A 15,716-nucleotide genomic window follows, 5' to 3' on the forward strand; every position below is an offset into this window, starting at 1 on the left:
AAACTGAAAACTAGTCTATTATATTCTGCTCATTAAAGGTTTTAAGGATGTATTTATAAAGGTATGCTGTCTGAGACATGTTTGCTGTAATGATAACAAATAAAATATCTAAAAATATAATTTATATCCATACTAAATTTTATCTTTTTAATTAATATGAGTAATGACCTCTTTTTGCATCTAAATGGCAGGTAAAATTATTGCATGTTGCTGTTTGTTATGGCTTTTCTAGAAAATGCTAGTTAATAGTAGTATAATCCTTGAAAACTTCCTCCCACAGTTTGTAGAGGTCTGGGTCTCCCTGCAAAAGACACATAGGGTACATGTTAGGTGAGCTTGTAAAGACTTTGAGAAAGCAAAGATGGAGAATAAAAAACTCTATTGATGTACTTCTGCTACAGGTTTTGTCTGTTAACCTCATGGAGAATTTATTTGTAATTAAACTACCAAAATCTTTCTTGGTCAATGTGTTCTTTATTTTGAAAGATGAACAAAAACTGTCAAATAATAGATTTTTGAAATGCAAAAAAGAAGTACTGTTTTTATAACTCTATTCAATATACTTTTTTCCCTTCTAAATAGGTCATTATACTTCAAGCATTTCTTTAAAAAAAAAAATCTCAGCATAATCAGCAGAATTTAAATGACTTTATTATTTGCATTTCAAATTACAGTTGAAGAAACTGAAGTTGGTTTTATAAAGCACATCAAGGAAAGGGAATTAACAAGGAAATCAGTTTTACCTGAACCATTTTTTTAAATTTATTTTTTTATTGAAGGATAATTGCTTTATAGAATTTTGTTGTTTTCTGTTAAACCTCAACATGAATCAGCCATAGGTACTATTAATTTGTAATCCCTTAAACTCAATGTAGCCCCCAAAATGTACATTTCTGTTCTCCTTTGAATTTAGAAAAAGAATGAATAAATTATGAAGTCAAGTTGGAGTGTATGGACTCATGCACATTCTTCCACAGAAAGAAAATAAATACTAGGTGATTGTTTCAGCACAAATATATTGATACAGCTACTCATTTCAAAACGCTAACTTTATCTGTGAACAGCAGATGCAGACAAGTATGGGTACCTGATAACAAGGATGCAAGACGGATACAAATGTTATCAGCAATCTCTTGTGCGTTAGGAACGTGAATCCATAAGGCTGAGTTGGCATCATAGGGTAAATGCAAAATTTTCCTTTCTTCAGATTTTTTTCAGTCAAACTCTGTTTTCTTCTTGATATTCTGGATATCATTTTCAGCTATTTTTTTTCAAATTTGAATGTTTATATGATCACTTGGCAATCTTGTTAAACGCATGTTCTGAATCAGTAGATTCTAGGTAGAGTCTAAGAATTTGCATTTCCAGCAAGCTCCTAAGTAACGGTAATCCTGCCCTTCTTAGGACCGCACTTAAAGATGTAAGTTTTTAATTTATTCTTTTAAATTTATTTTTAATTGAAAGATAATTGCTTTACAATATTGTATTGGTTTCTGCTATACATCAACGTGTGAATCAGCCATAGGTATACTTATGTCTTCTTCCTCTTGACCCTTCCTCCCACCTCCCACCCCTCTAGGTTGTCCCAGAGCACCAGTCTGAGCTCCCTGAATCATACAGTTAATTCCTACTGGCTATCTATTTTACATATGGTAGTGTATATTTCCATGCTACTCTCTCCAGGGTTTTAGAAGATTACACATTTAAGAGGAGCTTAGTAATGTACATATTGTTATAAACTATTATTTTATATTAAATAGCACTTTTTGCTCTTTGGATACATAATAAAATTCACTATGACTTCCTCATTTATATTTTGGTAGCTTTTGATACTGTAGATAATAAAAAAATAAATTGCTTTGTTTTGGTCACTTAGGGGATTTTTTCCCCTTTGCAATGATTTAGATCAACCGCCTTTGTAGTGAATCAGATTTGGATTCCCAAAAGTTAAATTCTGTGTTTATCAGTAGAGGGACAATCTTTTCCATTTCGGCAAAATCATTTTTGGATCTGTCTCTTCACTTTGCTTTCACTCCTAAGTCATCATCCTCTGTTACATGTGGAGGACACAAGATGCTTTAGTAAGTAAGCAAGTGTTAATTTCAGAGTTAATACCTCACTATATTGCAAAAACAAATACAGCTTATCCCTGACTTTGGGGCCGGATAATGTAGCCAAATCATTTCAAAGTCGTTTTTGAAATAATTAAATATGTAGGATACTCGGAGGGAGAAGTGATCCGTTAGTTATCCTCTAGTTAGAAGAGAATCATGGAAAGCTTAGTGAAAGAGGCTGAGCAAGGCTTAGAGGGCTACGAAGGACTTGGCCATCTAGACAGGGCTGTCAATGACATTGAAAAGGAAATCCATGCAGTATTCTAGAAGTCTGTGAAAGTCTGGTTGGTTAGAGGCCGTGCAAGTCATTTGTTACTGATGAGACAATCAGTGGAAAAGAAGGCCAAAGGTAGAAATGGAACAGGCTACAAATAGCGTCAGGCAGTTGCAAGTTCCTGTGTTTTATCCTGGCAATAGGAAGTCATTTATGATTTTAAGTAGGGTAATGATGTGAAAAAAAAATATTTTACCGTGAGTTCTTTATCTTCTCTTCAGTGTTGTGCAGAACAGACTTCTTCTACAAAATGTAAGTTTCTACCGTAGCCTTTTCAGAGTTTAGTGCTTATTAGACTCTGCACATATACATGTACATTTATATGCAGAAAAGAAAGTTAAAGTGTTAATCACACAGTCATGTCTGATTCTTTACAACCTCATGGATTGTAGTCTGCCAGCCTCCTCCTGGCCATGGAATTCTCCAGCAAGAACACTGGAGTGGGTAGCCATTCCCTTCTCCAGGGGATCTTCCTGACCCAAAGATCAAACCTGGATCTCCTGCATTGAAGGAAGATTCTATACCATCTGCGCTACCAGGAAGCCTGATGTAACTACAACTATGCCGTATACAAATGTCTAGGTTTTACCTCAGTTGTTTTGAATCTTAATTAAAAAAAAAAAAAACTTGCAACCTATAACTATATTTTAAAAAAAGATCAAAGTGTTAATTCATTTAGAAATTACTAAAATCCTGTACTAAACCCTGTACTTTTATTCATAATCTCTTTAAATGTTTTCTTTCTAAGTTACACTTTTACAGGTTATTGCCTTTGGACAAAATCACAAAACTTTCTGCTATGTCTAAATTAAACTTTACTAAGTTTAAAAAAGCAGAATAAATGACTTTATTGTATTCTTTAGAAATTATTCATATTAATTATAACAGATTCTAGCAATGGGTCTGCAAAGAAAACATTAGAAAAATTTTTCACCAAGTTTTTTTAAACAGGTTTAAACATACATAAATTATACAGATTTGTATAATAAATATCTCAATACCCTTTATATAGATTCACCAGCTGTTCTAATTTTTCACATTTGTTTTTTCTACACACAATTGGGTCAGGCTGAAGTATTTGATAATAAATTGCAGGTATCATAACACATTCATTCCTAAATATTTCAGAATGAATCTCCACCAGATAAGTAAATTCTCCTTCAAATAAGTACAACAGTGTTGCTATAACTAAGAAAAGTAGTAGTAATAACAATACTATAATAGTACTTATAATGTCCTTTAGGAAGTTAGGGTTAGGGTTAGAGTGAAGAATAGAAAACTTTTCTACTCTCCATACCCAGGTAAAAATTTGATTCTGCAGAAACAGTAAAAGTTAATGCATATTCACTTGAGGGAGGGATATGGACCTACCTTGAGCTCAGGATCCTATACAAATAACAATCAGAGACTGGATAATTCCAGGATATGGATAGAACACTCTCCTGCTTAAGACCCTCTCCAGATACAAGACAGAATGTGGTTGCCATGGGAAGAAAGTCAGGAATACTGAGAAAGAGTCACTCTCAAGGTAAACACGCTCTGCGTAAGGGTGACGCTCAACCAGGACAATCAAGAACGACTTTTTTTCCCCATAGTGAGCCCAGCATTGAGTAACAAGCAACAGCAGTCTACTAATAGTAGGCAAGAACTTGGAAAGACCCTCTGTGGAAGTTAATTATGTGCAGGAACTACTAAAATGTTAGAGTGGAGCTGGGACATTTAGGAAAAAACCCCATGTCACCCCTAACCCTTCATTAAGCACAAGGTGCTAACATTCCACCACTGTAGGACTTTGAAATCTGTGGTCCCTTAAAGATAACTTGAGGAGTAAAGCCCCAGTTTCAGCTTCTTGTCTTACTATATTTCACAATAATATTTCACACTAAGAGCCAGAAAAAAAAATGTGCCTGATTATGGTTCTAAGTATTATTTACTTTAGTCTCTACATTTTTATTTATAGTGTCTCCAATCTCATAAAAACTATGAGACAACTAAATAAAGCAAGGGAAACATAATCATTCATTTTCAAAAGAAAAAGAAGTTAGAAATAGACCAAGAGAAAACAACAACTTTAAAATAACTATGAATAATATGTTAAAAGATCTGGTGTAAAAGTTGACAATATGAATGAATAAATGAGGTATTTTAGTAGAGATATGAAAGCTATTTAAAGGCAAATGGAAATGCTAGAAGTTAAAATCAGAAATGTTGTATGCCTGTGGCGGATTCATTTTGATATTTGGCAAAACTAATACAATTATGTAAAGTTTAAAAATAAAATAAAATTTAAAAAAAAATAAATAAAAAAATAAAAAGCAAAAAAAAAAAAAAATCAGAAATGAAGCATTAGTTTAACAGACATTTCAGCTAATTGGACAAAAATGAGGACTGGATGAGTTAAGTTAATAATGCTGCTGCTGCTGCTGCTGCTAAGTTGCTTCAGTCGTGTCTGACTCTGTGCAACCCCATAGTCAGCAGCCCACCAGGCTCCCCTGTCCCTGGGATTCTCCAGGCAAGAACACTGGAGTGGGTTGCCATTTCCTTCTCCAATGCATGAAAGTGAAAAGTGAAAGAGAAGTCGCTCAGTCGTGTCCGACTCTTCGTGACCCCATGGACTGCAGCCTACCAGGCTCCTCCGTCCATGGGATTTTCCAGGCAAGAGTACTGAAGTGGGGTGCCATTGTCTTCTCCAAGTTAATAATAGATAAACAGAAATTATCCAATAGGACCACAAATAGAAAATAGAGGGAAAAATAAACAAGAAAAATATGTAAAAGCCATGAGAAAATAACAAACAGTCTAACAAAAATCTTCCTGAAGGAAATGGGAGAGATTTTGAGCTAAGAATATAGTAGAAAAGATAATAGCTGAGAATACTCCAAAATTAAAGAAGGGATACTAATCATGGATTGAAGAATCCGAGAGAACCCAACTGATATAAATACAGAATGTATCAGAAGAAAAAAAAATTTCTAATCCAGTTGCTGAAAACCAAAACTAAAGTGAAAAATCTTAGACAGCTAAGGTCACGTATATTTTAGAGCTTAAGAGAAAAGTACATTATATTGACCTTTTCTGGCGCTCCACCCTCATTCTTGAAGTTATAAGTTTCCTCTGGTATTCTCAGTCTGAAGGATTTCCTCTTAACAATATTTCAGGGCAGATCTGCTGTTAATTAATTCTTTTAGTTTTCTTCATATGAGAATTTCTTTTTGCTGTTGTTCCCGAAGGATATGTCCAGTGGATATAAGAATCTGTTTTAGAAGTCGCCTTTTTGTATGTAGGGGGATGGGAGGGCACATTAAAGGAACTCCACTCTCTCCTGGTGTTCATGATTTCTGGTGAGAAGTCCTCTGCCATTGCTCCCCAACATATAACGTGTCTTTTTTTGTCCGTTTTTCTGATTTTCTCCCATATCTCCCATAGCTATATTACTGTATTTGTGGATATGAACATCTTTGACTTTTGTTGTTGTTCAGATTTCTCTAATCTTCTTGAGGGTCTAACATATAACCTATGCCAAATTTGGCAAGACTTTCTGCTGTTATTTTGTTATGTATTTTATCTTTACCAATCCCTCCCTTCTTTCCTTCTGGGGTTCTAATATTACGAATGTTAGGCCTTTGGGTATTATCCCATAGGACCCTGAGGTTTGATTTAAATACTTCTTTGTCACTGTTCTCAGGTCTTTGGGTTGGATCATCTCTGTTGATCCATCTTTAAGTTCACTGAGTCATTCCTCTGTCATCTCCATTCTGCTATAAGCCTATACAACATTTTAAAATTTTCAGATATTTTCTTTTATAGCCCTGTTACCATTTGATTATTTTTAATAGTTCTTTCTTCTATGCTGAGAATTTATACTTTGTTTTCAATTCTTTAAATGCTTACCCTTATTTTATGGAGAATGGTCACATTGCTGCTTGTTGATTCCAAAATCTGTGTCATTTGGTGATTGGCATCTGTTGATTATCATTGTTGAGGATTGTTCAAATTTTTCTGGTTCTTTGTATGCTGAAGAGCTTTGTATGCCTCCTAGGAAATCTGAATAATATGTTGTGAGGGTTTTGGACACACTAAAATCCTCTGGAGAATTTTGAATTTGTCTTTAGGAGCCAGTCAACCCAGTCAGCTCCATATCACAAGTTCTGTTTCATCTTCTGTGGGCAGTTGTTAAAGTATCTGTTTAGTCTGAAAGGATTTACTGTGCTGTTTGCAGCTATCCCCGTGGATGTACCACCAAAGCCTCAGGTAGGACTTGGGCAGTACTTTGCATCATAGTTCAGCTCTAAACATGTTTGCTATGCTTCTTGAGAATATACAGCTTGGAGAGAAAAGGGGGCCTCCTGCCAGCTGATACACATAATTAGGGTGTTTTCTCTCTCATTCTCAGTATTTTCCCAGTATTCCCCGCTTTTCAGCCTTCTGGCTAGGAAATCAGTGTTTTCCTCTCAGAATTTTAGCCCCTGCACTGATACTCATGGGGAGAAACCCCAATTTAAAAAAGTAATGAGTATCTCCCCCATGTTCTTCAAATAACATGAGTCTCTTTTCCTGTTTCCTCTATACAGATTGATAAGCTTTTTCTGCAAGGTTTTATGTGTCACATCAATCAGCTATTTCATCCAAATGAGCATGAAGTGATCAGAATAATTTATATCAATATTTACTCTCTTTTCATCAGGAAATCAAAATGTAAGAGGCATTTTATTTATCTATCTTAAGCTACTTATAGAAATGTATTCCCTAATTATAGAATTCTGTCTAGGCATATCCAGAAATTTCCTACCTATGCTATCAGGATTTGCCTCAATGTTTAGTAAGTTCTTCCTACTTAGGCTGTCTAAAATATATATGAAATAGGACATTTTTCTGTATTTTTAAGAAATATTTAGAATTTCTTAATACGTTTTATTTTAGGTGGCTTAAAGATCAATATACCATTTTGAATTAATGTTTCATATAGTGCTAAAGATTTTCCATCATATATTTCTTATGTTAATATTTATTTTTGCTAATGTAGTCCAAAGGTTGTGCTAAAAACCTAATTTGGATGCTCTTATCCATCATGTGAGAGTGATACAAGAGCACATTTTTTTTTTGCTACTGAAATTAAAGTGTCTTATTATAGGGTATTTATGCTATGGATGTTCTTAGTAAAGTGGAATTTTTATATTATGTCATTAAAATGAATATTAAAATGATACAATGGAAAATATAGATTTTCATATTTTTTTGGCATAGAGAAATTCTAATGTGAAGTACAAGTGGCATCTTGTAGAAAGATCTAAATTGAAGTCTTTAATTTAAAAGAAAGAGGTAGAAGAGACAGGAGCACAAAGGCTAGAAAAAAAAAAAAAAGTCATGGAGATGTGATGTGGGGTCTCACCCAGCAGACCAGCTATAGTTGGCTCTGAAAAACAGAAATGAGCTAAGGGAATGCAGGTGGCCACTAAAGCCAGGAGAGGCAAGGAGGCAGATTCTCTCCTTGAGCACCCAGAAAGGAATGAAGGCCTGCCCACTGCAGTTTATGGGGTCTCAAAGAGTTGGACATGACTTGGCCCAGTGAGTCCCAGTTTGGATCCATCTTAGAGAATTGTGAGATAATGAATTTGTTACAGCAACAAGAGAACTAATAAACTGTCTACTGAAAAAACTGTACAGTAAAAAAAAAAAAAAAAGAAAGGCTATATGATTTTTAAAAGATCTACTTTAAATTTCCTTAACTATTTCACTAATTAAAGTGATTAAGGAATAGAGTTTCTATATACCATCTTCTTATGTTTTTGCAAATATTGTATTCATGAATAAAACTAAACAGCTGGCTGCTAAACTCGGACACAAAAGAATACCAGTCTAGGTATTACACCGTACTGTTGGTAATCCTAGATTTTTTTGGACATATCTTGTTGACTGGATGTTACCTATTCCTCTCCCTTTCTGGTAAGACCACTCCAGATCACTTTTGGGAAACCAAGCTCTTTGATATGGTGTGATGTGATTCCTGTATAAGGGAATTGTTCTCAAACTTCAAGTGTACCAGGCATACTCAGGGTACTTGATGAAGCACAGATTTCTGGTCCCACTTCCAGAATTTCTGAGTCAGTAGGTCTGAGGTGGAGCTTAAAAACTTGCATTTCTCACAAGTCCTTAGGTATTGACAATGTGGCAAATGCAGGGACAACACTTGGAGAAACTCTAATCTAGGGTGAATCACTCTATTTTCTCACTGCTGGAAAGTAGTTCCACTGGTATCAGCTGAACCATCATAGCCTAGATCATTGTACTTCTCTCCACACTGAACCAAAAACACAAAACTATAAACTTGGTATATGGCGGTGTTGAAATACAAGTATGTTGTTTGTTAGAAATCTAAGCTTAGTCAGTGTGTGCTGTAGTCAGAATCACAATGATAGCAAATGATATAATGTCCAGTGAAATAAGTGATATATTCCCATCTTTGTTAGGAGGATAAATCAGAAGGCCCTCTGTTCGCCTTGCTAACATCACTTCACTCAAGTCTTCCTTGGTCTAGCCATTCATCAAGATGGGTTATAGATCATTTCTTATACAGCCATCAAAACATTCTGTGAATATATCTATCATTGAACTTTACATTTAAAAAAAAATTATCTTTCTATGTATCTGTTTTCTTCATTGGACATTTGGTCTTTGAAGGCAAGGGTCATTTCTTATTAATCTTTTAACTTCAATGCTTGGGGCAAAATCTTGTGGGTGGTTGGACCCTAATAAATTTTTTGTTGAATAAAAGAAGAGATTCATGATGGATGATGAGTGAAAGGCAAAGTCAAAATACAACCTGTCCAAAATGATTTCCTGAGAGACTGAGTGTTTGCATTTCTTCATACACTCATGCAAGTCTGTACACGAGAAACTATTGTCCCCATAACAGTCCTTTACTCTTTTCTAGAAAGTGTCCCTGTGCTTGTGACTTGTACAGAGAATGACAAGTAAAATCCTCAAGTCTATCACCAAGAGGTGATAGACTGGAAAATTTAAATTCTAGATGGCAAGGCACAAGTTGAAGGAAAACATGTCCTAAGTTTAAAACTCACTGAAAGCATGGGTGGGGGAAGGTGGATTTAACACACAGTAAAATAAGCTAGAATTGGGTGTTTTCATTGGGATTTAAGAAACTATGTTATCACACCTTAAAAAAAAATATTACTATGCATTGTGATGGATACAGAGCACATTCATCCTTTACTTACATTTTTGTACTTTTAGAACATTCTCCCCCTTTAAATACGAAGCCATATTTCAAGACCCACTAGCACTTTCTAGAATTCACCTATTCCTGTTCCCACCTACAGTGATCTCTCCCTCCATTGAACTAATATAACAGACGCTTTACTTATCAAAATTCTGTCATAATATACATGAGCATCTATGGACTACGAACTGTCTCTGACGAGATTGTGAGTTCTTCGATGTTGTACATCAGGAGTGACACATTGAATGCAATGTGCACGCGGCTTCTCACCAAATGGCAACATTTCCCTGAAGTCCTGGGATAAGAATAATGCTGAAAGTGTGTAATATTCTCCCAATCGTACTTAGAATGAGAAAATGTCATTACTTATACAAGATGTGATATTGTCTGGAAATTTTGAATTCCTAAAAACTGGTAGGGCAAAATTTGTAGCAGAGAAGGACCAACAATATGTAAAATGAAGAAATTAAAAAGAATGTAACAGTTACTTAATTACTAATATAAAATATATGTTGAGATTTAAAAAGATATTCAAAAAGTTCAGTTAATTTTATTCCTAAATAATAGATTTATAAGAAATATTAATGAACTCATGGGTGCACGTAATTAATTTGGGGGGAATATATTCTCCACCAATATACTCTTTGTTTGTAATACCCAAAATAGAACTATCAGGTCTTTACATATGTATTTAGGTAAGCAAAAATGGCTCCAAATAAATATTCAACTTTAACCTGGAAGTTCTGGACAATATCTTTCTGTAATTGTTTTCTGTTATGCATAATCTATTATACAGCTATTTTTTTAATGAGGAATTTATGCTATAATTGATGGACTATTAGAGTTTAAAATGGGAGTGAATTTAATAGCCTATCTCATATATTTAATTCTATATTCACAAAGGACTTCAGAGCATGCAAAAGAAATTTTGAATTTACTTTGGTGATCTTAAAATCTGGACAGTATTGACTGTTAACCCAATAGTTGATTCATCTTTTTTTTTTTTTTTTTTGAGATAAAATTAATCTAGGGAACTCCCTGGCTGTCCAGTGGTTAGGACTTTTCATACTCACTGCTGGAGGCCCAGGTTTGATTTTGGTCAGGGAAGTAATATTCTGCAAGCAACATGGTGTGGCCAAAAAATTAAAAAAAAAAAAACAAACACAAAATTAATCTAGTTGCTCTTGTGATGGAAATAAGAATTCTTACTCATTTTCAGTAATGAAAAATTCCCTCTTTTTATAGATCTCAGTGACACATGATTAAAACATGAGTGGGCAATGCTGTTAAATTCATTTTTCCCCAGAAGTAAGAACATCATGATTACCCATGGGCTTGGACTCTTAAACCCTGAAATTTCTCTAGTATGTGCATAAAAGAGAGCTCAATTGTTTTTACTTCTTCTGAATGATGTTTTTAATTGCTTTGTCTTTCGTTAGTTCTTATTCATACATGTGTGTTCTCAGCTTAATGTTTATTACAGTTTTTCTCTGTGCCAGACATTTTTCTCAGTGAGGAGCTACACAGATGACAGTGACGTAGATCATGCACTCAAGAGATCATAGACCATTAGAAAGAACAGATAAGTAAAAAGGCAGTTAGACTAAAATTGAAGCATCATGATAGAAGTGTTTTGTAACCCTTTAATCTTTTGTGTCTCTCAGCATTTAGGGCCCCTGGTATCAATACAATCTGTATTCCTAGTTAGATTTTCTTTTTTTTTTTTTTCAAGTTTTTATAGTTCAACTTTTTTTTGCCTACCATCTTTTTCACAACAACAATATCTCATTCTTGCTGAACATCACTGAGTTTAAAACCTTTAATTATCCCTCATGTACAGTACCTACTTCTTTGATGTAGTGATAATAGCTGTAATGAGGCATGTGAGCAGACCTAAACAAACGCTATATGTCCCTTCCAGGGTCTGGATTAATTGATACATTTAAAGCACAAATTACCTGTGAAGGAGAGGTACATAGGTGGAGTACAGTAACTGGCTCTGATTTAAGACTATTATAAGCAAGATTGTTCTGATTCAGTCACATCCTCAGTGTCTCCCCCTGGATGTGCCTGGCTCAGATTAGGGGACAGCCTCCTTCTCCCTACTTTTGCTATGTAGCTTCTCATTACTCAGTCTGTGTTTTGTCCTTGTACAAATCCAGAATGTGGGCAGATCAAGTTCAAATGGATGGAAATTAGGCAAGCATTTGGCCGCCTCATTTCCTAACCCTGAAAAATGCACCAAACTCATTTCAAGATCTCTGATTTCTGTAAAAAATGGGGGAAGAAAATGATTCAGAGCTAGCGTGTTCTGAAAAACATATATTTGACTGAATAGTAAAATCTTTGGGCGGGCTAAAAGGAGAGACATTTTGTGATAACAGCAAACAGCATGCACTGCTGTATATTCTCCCTATAAATATAGACCTTGTAATTCTAAGTAAAAGTGAAAGGTTGAGAGCATAATATACTTGATCTTTTGTAAATTTTTGTTCATTCAACAGTATTTCATGTTTTTTATTGTCTGTACATTCTATATGATGAATATTTTTCCCACAGAATAATCAGTGCATCTTTCCCATATTAATATACATATTAATGATTTAATCCATTCTCTGTTATACATTGAGTTTGTTTAATTTATAATATTATTTTTGAAAAAGATAAATATTTTGTACATCTCTGGCTACCTCTTTGAGTAAACACCTTTAAAAGGAATTATCTTTTCAAGTACAATTTTTTTTTTCAATTAAAAAAATATTGTCATATTTTCATTCAGAAATGTTATTTACATTCCCAATAACCATCTCTGATTGTCCTAAAATGTTAGCTATTTATAAAGCATTCATTAGGAATTTAGAAAAATTAGAGGTCTACGTTATGTGCTGGGGGTATTTCAATAAGGCGGGGTTTTCAACTATGTGTTCAAGTTTCCTAGTAGTTAAAGGACTATGCTCATTGTCTATTTCAGCTTGTGTCAGTTCAAATTTATTAACAACAACATATTTGTAATATCACTGCCTGATCATTTTAAAGTCTCAGGATCTATAGTGATGTGCTTTTTTTATTCTTAATATTTGCAATTTTTGTCTTCTCTATCTTTATTGACTTTTCTAAAAATTATTTTTTGACTTTGCTTATCTCTTCTATTGTATGTCAACTTTCTATATTATTAATTTATGCTCTTATATTTATTATTGCCTACTTTTGGGGGATTCATTTTTTGTGCTTTTCCTGTCTTTCTGTCGTACTTGACACTTTGGCTTCCACCCTTCTTTTGAACTATAGACCTTAATGTGAAAGATTAAACAATAAAACTAAAATTATAATGTAGCAATATAGAAGTAATAGAAAAGGAGTCTTAAACAAAAGCCAAAAACTTTAACCCCAAATTAAAAATTGATAAAGAAAAGTTATTACATTAGCTGAATTGTGTTTATATTCTTTAAAAGAAACCATCGAGAGTGAAAAAGGGAGGTACAGAAAGGAGGAAGCTGTTTAGAATAAACATAACTAACAAATAATCTTATTTGAAATGTATTAAGAACTACTAAACATCAATCTAAAAAACAAAATAATATCAACTATGGACAAAGAACTCAAACAGGTACATCAAAGAAGAAACTACTGAAATACTTAATAATCATATAAACATTTCTTCATGTGTTAGTAATCTGAAATGTCAATTAAAATGACAGTGAAATGAATAGTTCACATTTACCACAAAGGCTAGCAAGATTGACAATTTTACAATAACCATAGTGTTTGTAAAAGGAATTATGGATGTTATAATTATTGAATGGAACATACCTGTGGACAGGATATTTTCTGGCTTTTTTCACCTCCTTGGCACAGGATGCTGAGTTAAATACATGGCATGGTGTTTTGCCAGGAGTGAGAGATTTAATTCCTTGAGAACTTTAATTCTGATGATCTTGTACTTTATCAGCAATCCTGTTTCCTTTCCTGCTGTTTTTTTGGAACTCTGAATGAAATGCAGAAAGACAGAAGAGGAAACTTTGGGCCTCAAAAGATATCATTTGTACAGAACAGGTATAGTTATTCCGCATTCTTCATGGAACAAAAACTGGAGTTCTGAGATGGGAAATAGATGGTATGGCGTCTGTAAAAAGAGGCTTTGATTTATTTTAGGACCACTGGTGGTTCAGACTGTAAAGAATCTGCCTGCAGTGAGGGAAACCCAGGTTCGATCCCTGGGTCCGGAAGATCCTCTGGAGAATGCAATGGCAACCCACTCCAGTATTCTTGCCTGGAGAATTCCATGGACAGAGGAGCCTGGCGGGCCACAGACCATGGGATCACAAAGAGTTGGACACGCCTGAGCAACTAACACTTTCACTTGTTCACTTTCATGATCATGAGACAAAGCATGAAACAGACAATTGTTATTTTTCCCAGTTCAATCTAATTGAGTTTATAACCAGTAGAAGTTCTTTCCAAGATATTGTAATAAGTTTTTGCTTATTTGTTTTAGTTTTTAGTTATTCACATTTTGACACGTGTTGATGTTATTTTGAGGCATCTATTTTTCACCTATTGTAATAGTAATACTATATGACTGAAACTATTTGTCTTTTTACCAGACTCTTTAAGTTCCATCAAGGTAGGAGCTATTAATATGTTTATTTTCTTGCTTATCATAATTTCTAGGCACAATATAGATACTTGACTTTATTTATGAAGGAATAAATGAATCAATCATACATTCAATTTTATCATGAAGCTTCAAGAGAATTAATCCATATTGATATTATATTCTAAAGTTATATTATTAATATTCTTGGCATTCAAAGGAAGCACTCACATATAGCTACATATATTACACACTTATAGTTGAATAATGTACAATATACTCTATATATTGAAGCAAAAACATTGTATATTGAAGCAAAAACATTCAGGGTTTAGTGAAAATGGGAAAAGGTACACTACGTTAGACAAATGATAAATTATCTATCTTGAATGAACAAGTTCAAAAAGATTCAAAATATATAATAAAAGCTTATGCGTGTGTGCCTCCTAAATCTCTTCAGTCGTGTCTGATTCTTTGCAACCCTATGGAATGTAGCCCTTGAATTTTGGACTATAAGTTATGGGCTTATTAAGCATAATAGAAGGCTTCCCTGATGGTTCTAGTGGTAAAAAACCCACCTGCCAATGCAAGAGATGTAAAGGATGCAGTTTCAATTCCTGGGTTGGGAAGATCCCCTGGAGGAGGGCAGGGCAACCCACTATGGTATTCTTGCCTAGAGAATCCCATGGACAGAGGAGCCTGGAGGGCTGCAGTCCACAGGTTTGCAAAGAGACATGACTGAAGTTTCTTAGGAATGCACGCAAGCATGATAGAGTAGTCAAATTTGTTTTATTAGGCACTGTTATGACTTAAGTAATATTGCAGGGAGAATTAATATCATAGCCATTAACATAATAAATTATGACTAGGCAGGAAAATGGGATGAAGGGCTTGTAAGAAAATAAAGAATTGGCAAAACATCAGAGAGAGCTTCCCTGGTGGCTCAGTGGTAAAGAATCTGTCTGCAATGCAGGAGCTGCAGGAAACGCAGTTCCATCCCTGGGTTGGGAAGATCCCTGGAGGTGATCCCATGTTAACCCACTCCAGTATTCTTGCCTAGAGAATCCCATGAACAGAGGAGCCTGACGGGCTACAGTCCCTAGAAGTGACTGAGCACACACGCATAGCCTGAAAGATGTGGAGGAAAAGAAAAGAGGAGTTAAATATGGTTCTTGACAAGTAGATCACTGAGACTTAGAAAATTCTCTCTGCTGGGGGTTCTCTTTTAACTTTCCAGCTACAACGTGTATTCTCTAAATATGGGGATTTATCTTCAGGTCTCTCTATCTGTCCTCATCTGTTCCTCTCTCTCTATTCCTCCAACTTCCTCTTTTTCTAATTCTTTCACACTTTCTTCATCTCTTTTCCTTACATTTCTTTATTTTATTGTATATTTTTCTCCTTCACTTGCCCCTTTCAATTTCAACTTAAGGTTGAAATTCATCCATCTTTCCTTCATTTAGTCAACAAGTCAAAAAAATTAATTACCTATAACTATAA

The sequence above is a fragment of the Bos indicus genome, chromosome 21 (assembly GCF_029378745.1).
Source record: "Bos indicus isolate NIAB-ARS_2022 breed Sahiwal x Tharparkar chromosome 21, NIAB-ARS_B.indTharparkar_mat_pri_1.0, whole genome shotgun sequence".
Taxonomy (NCBI): Eukaryota; Metazoa; Chordata; class Mammalia; order Artiodactyla; family Bovidae; genus Bos; species Bos indicus.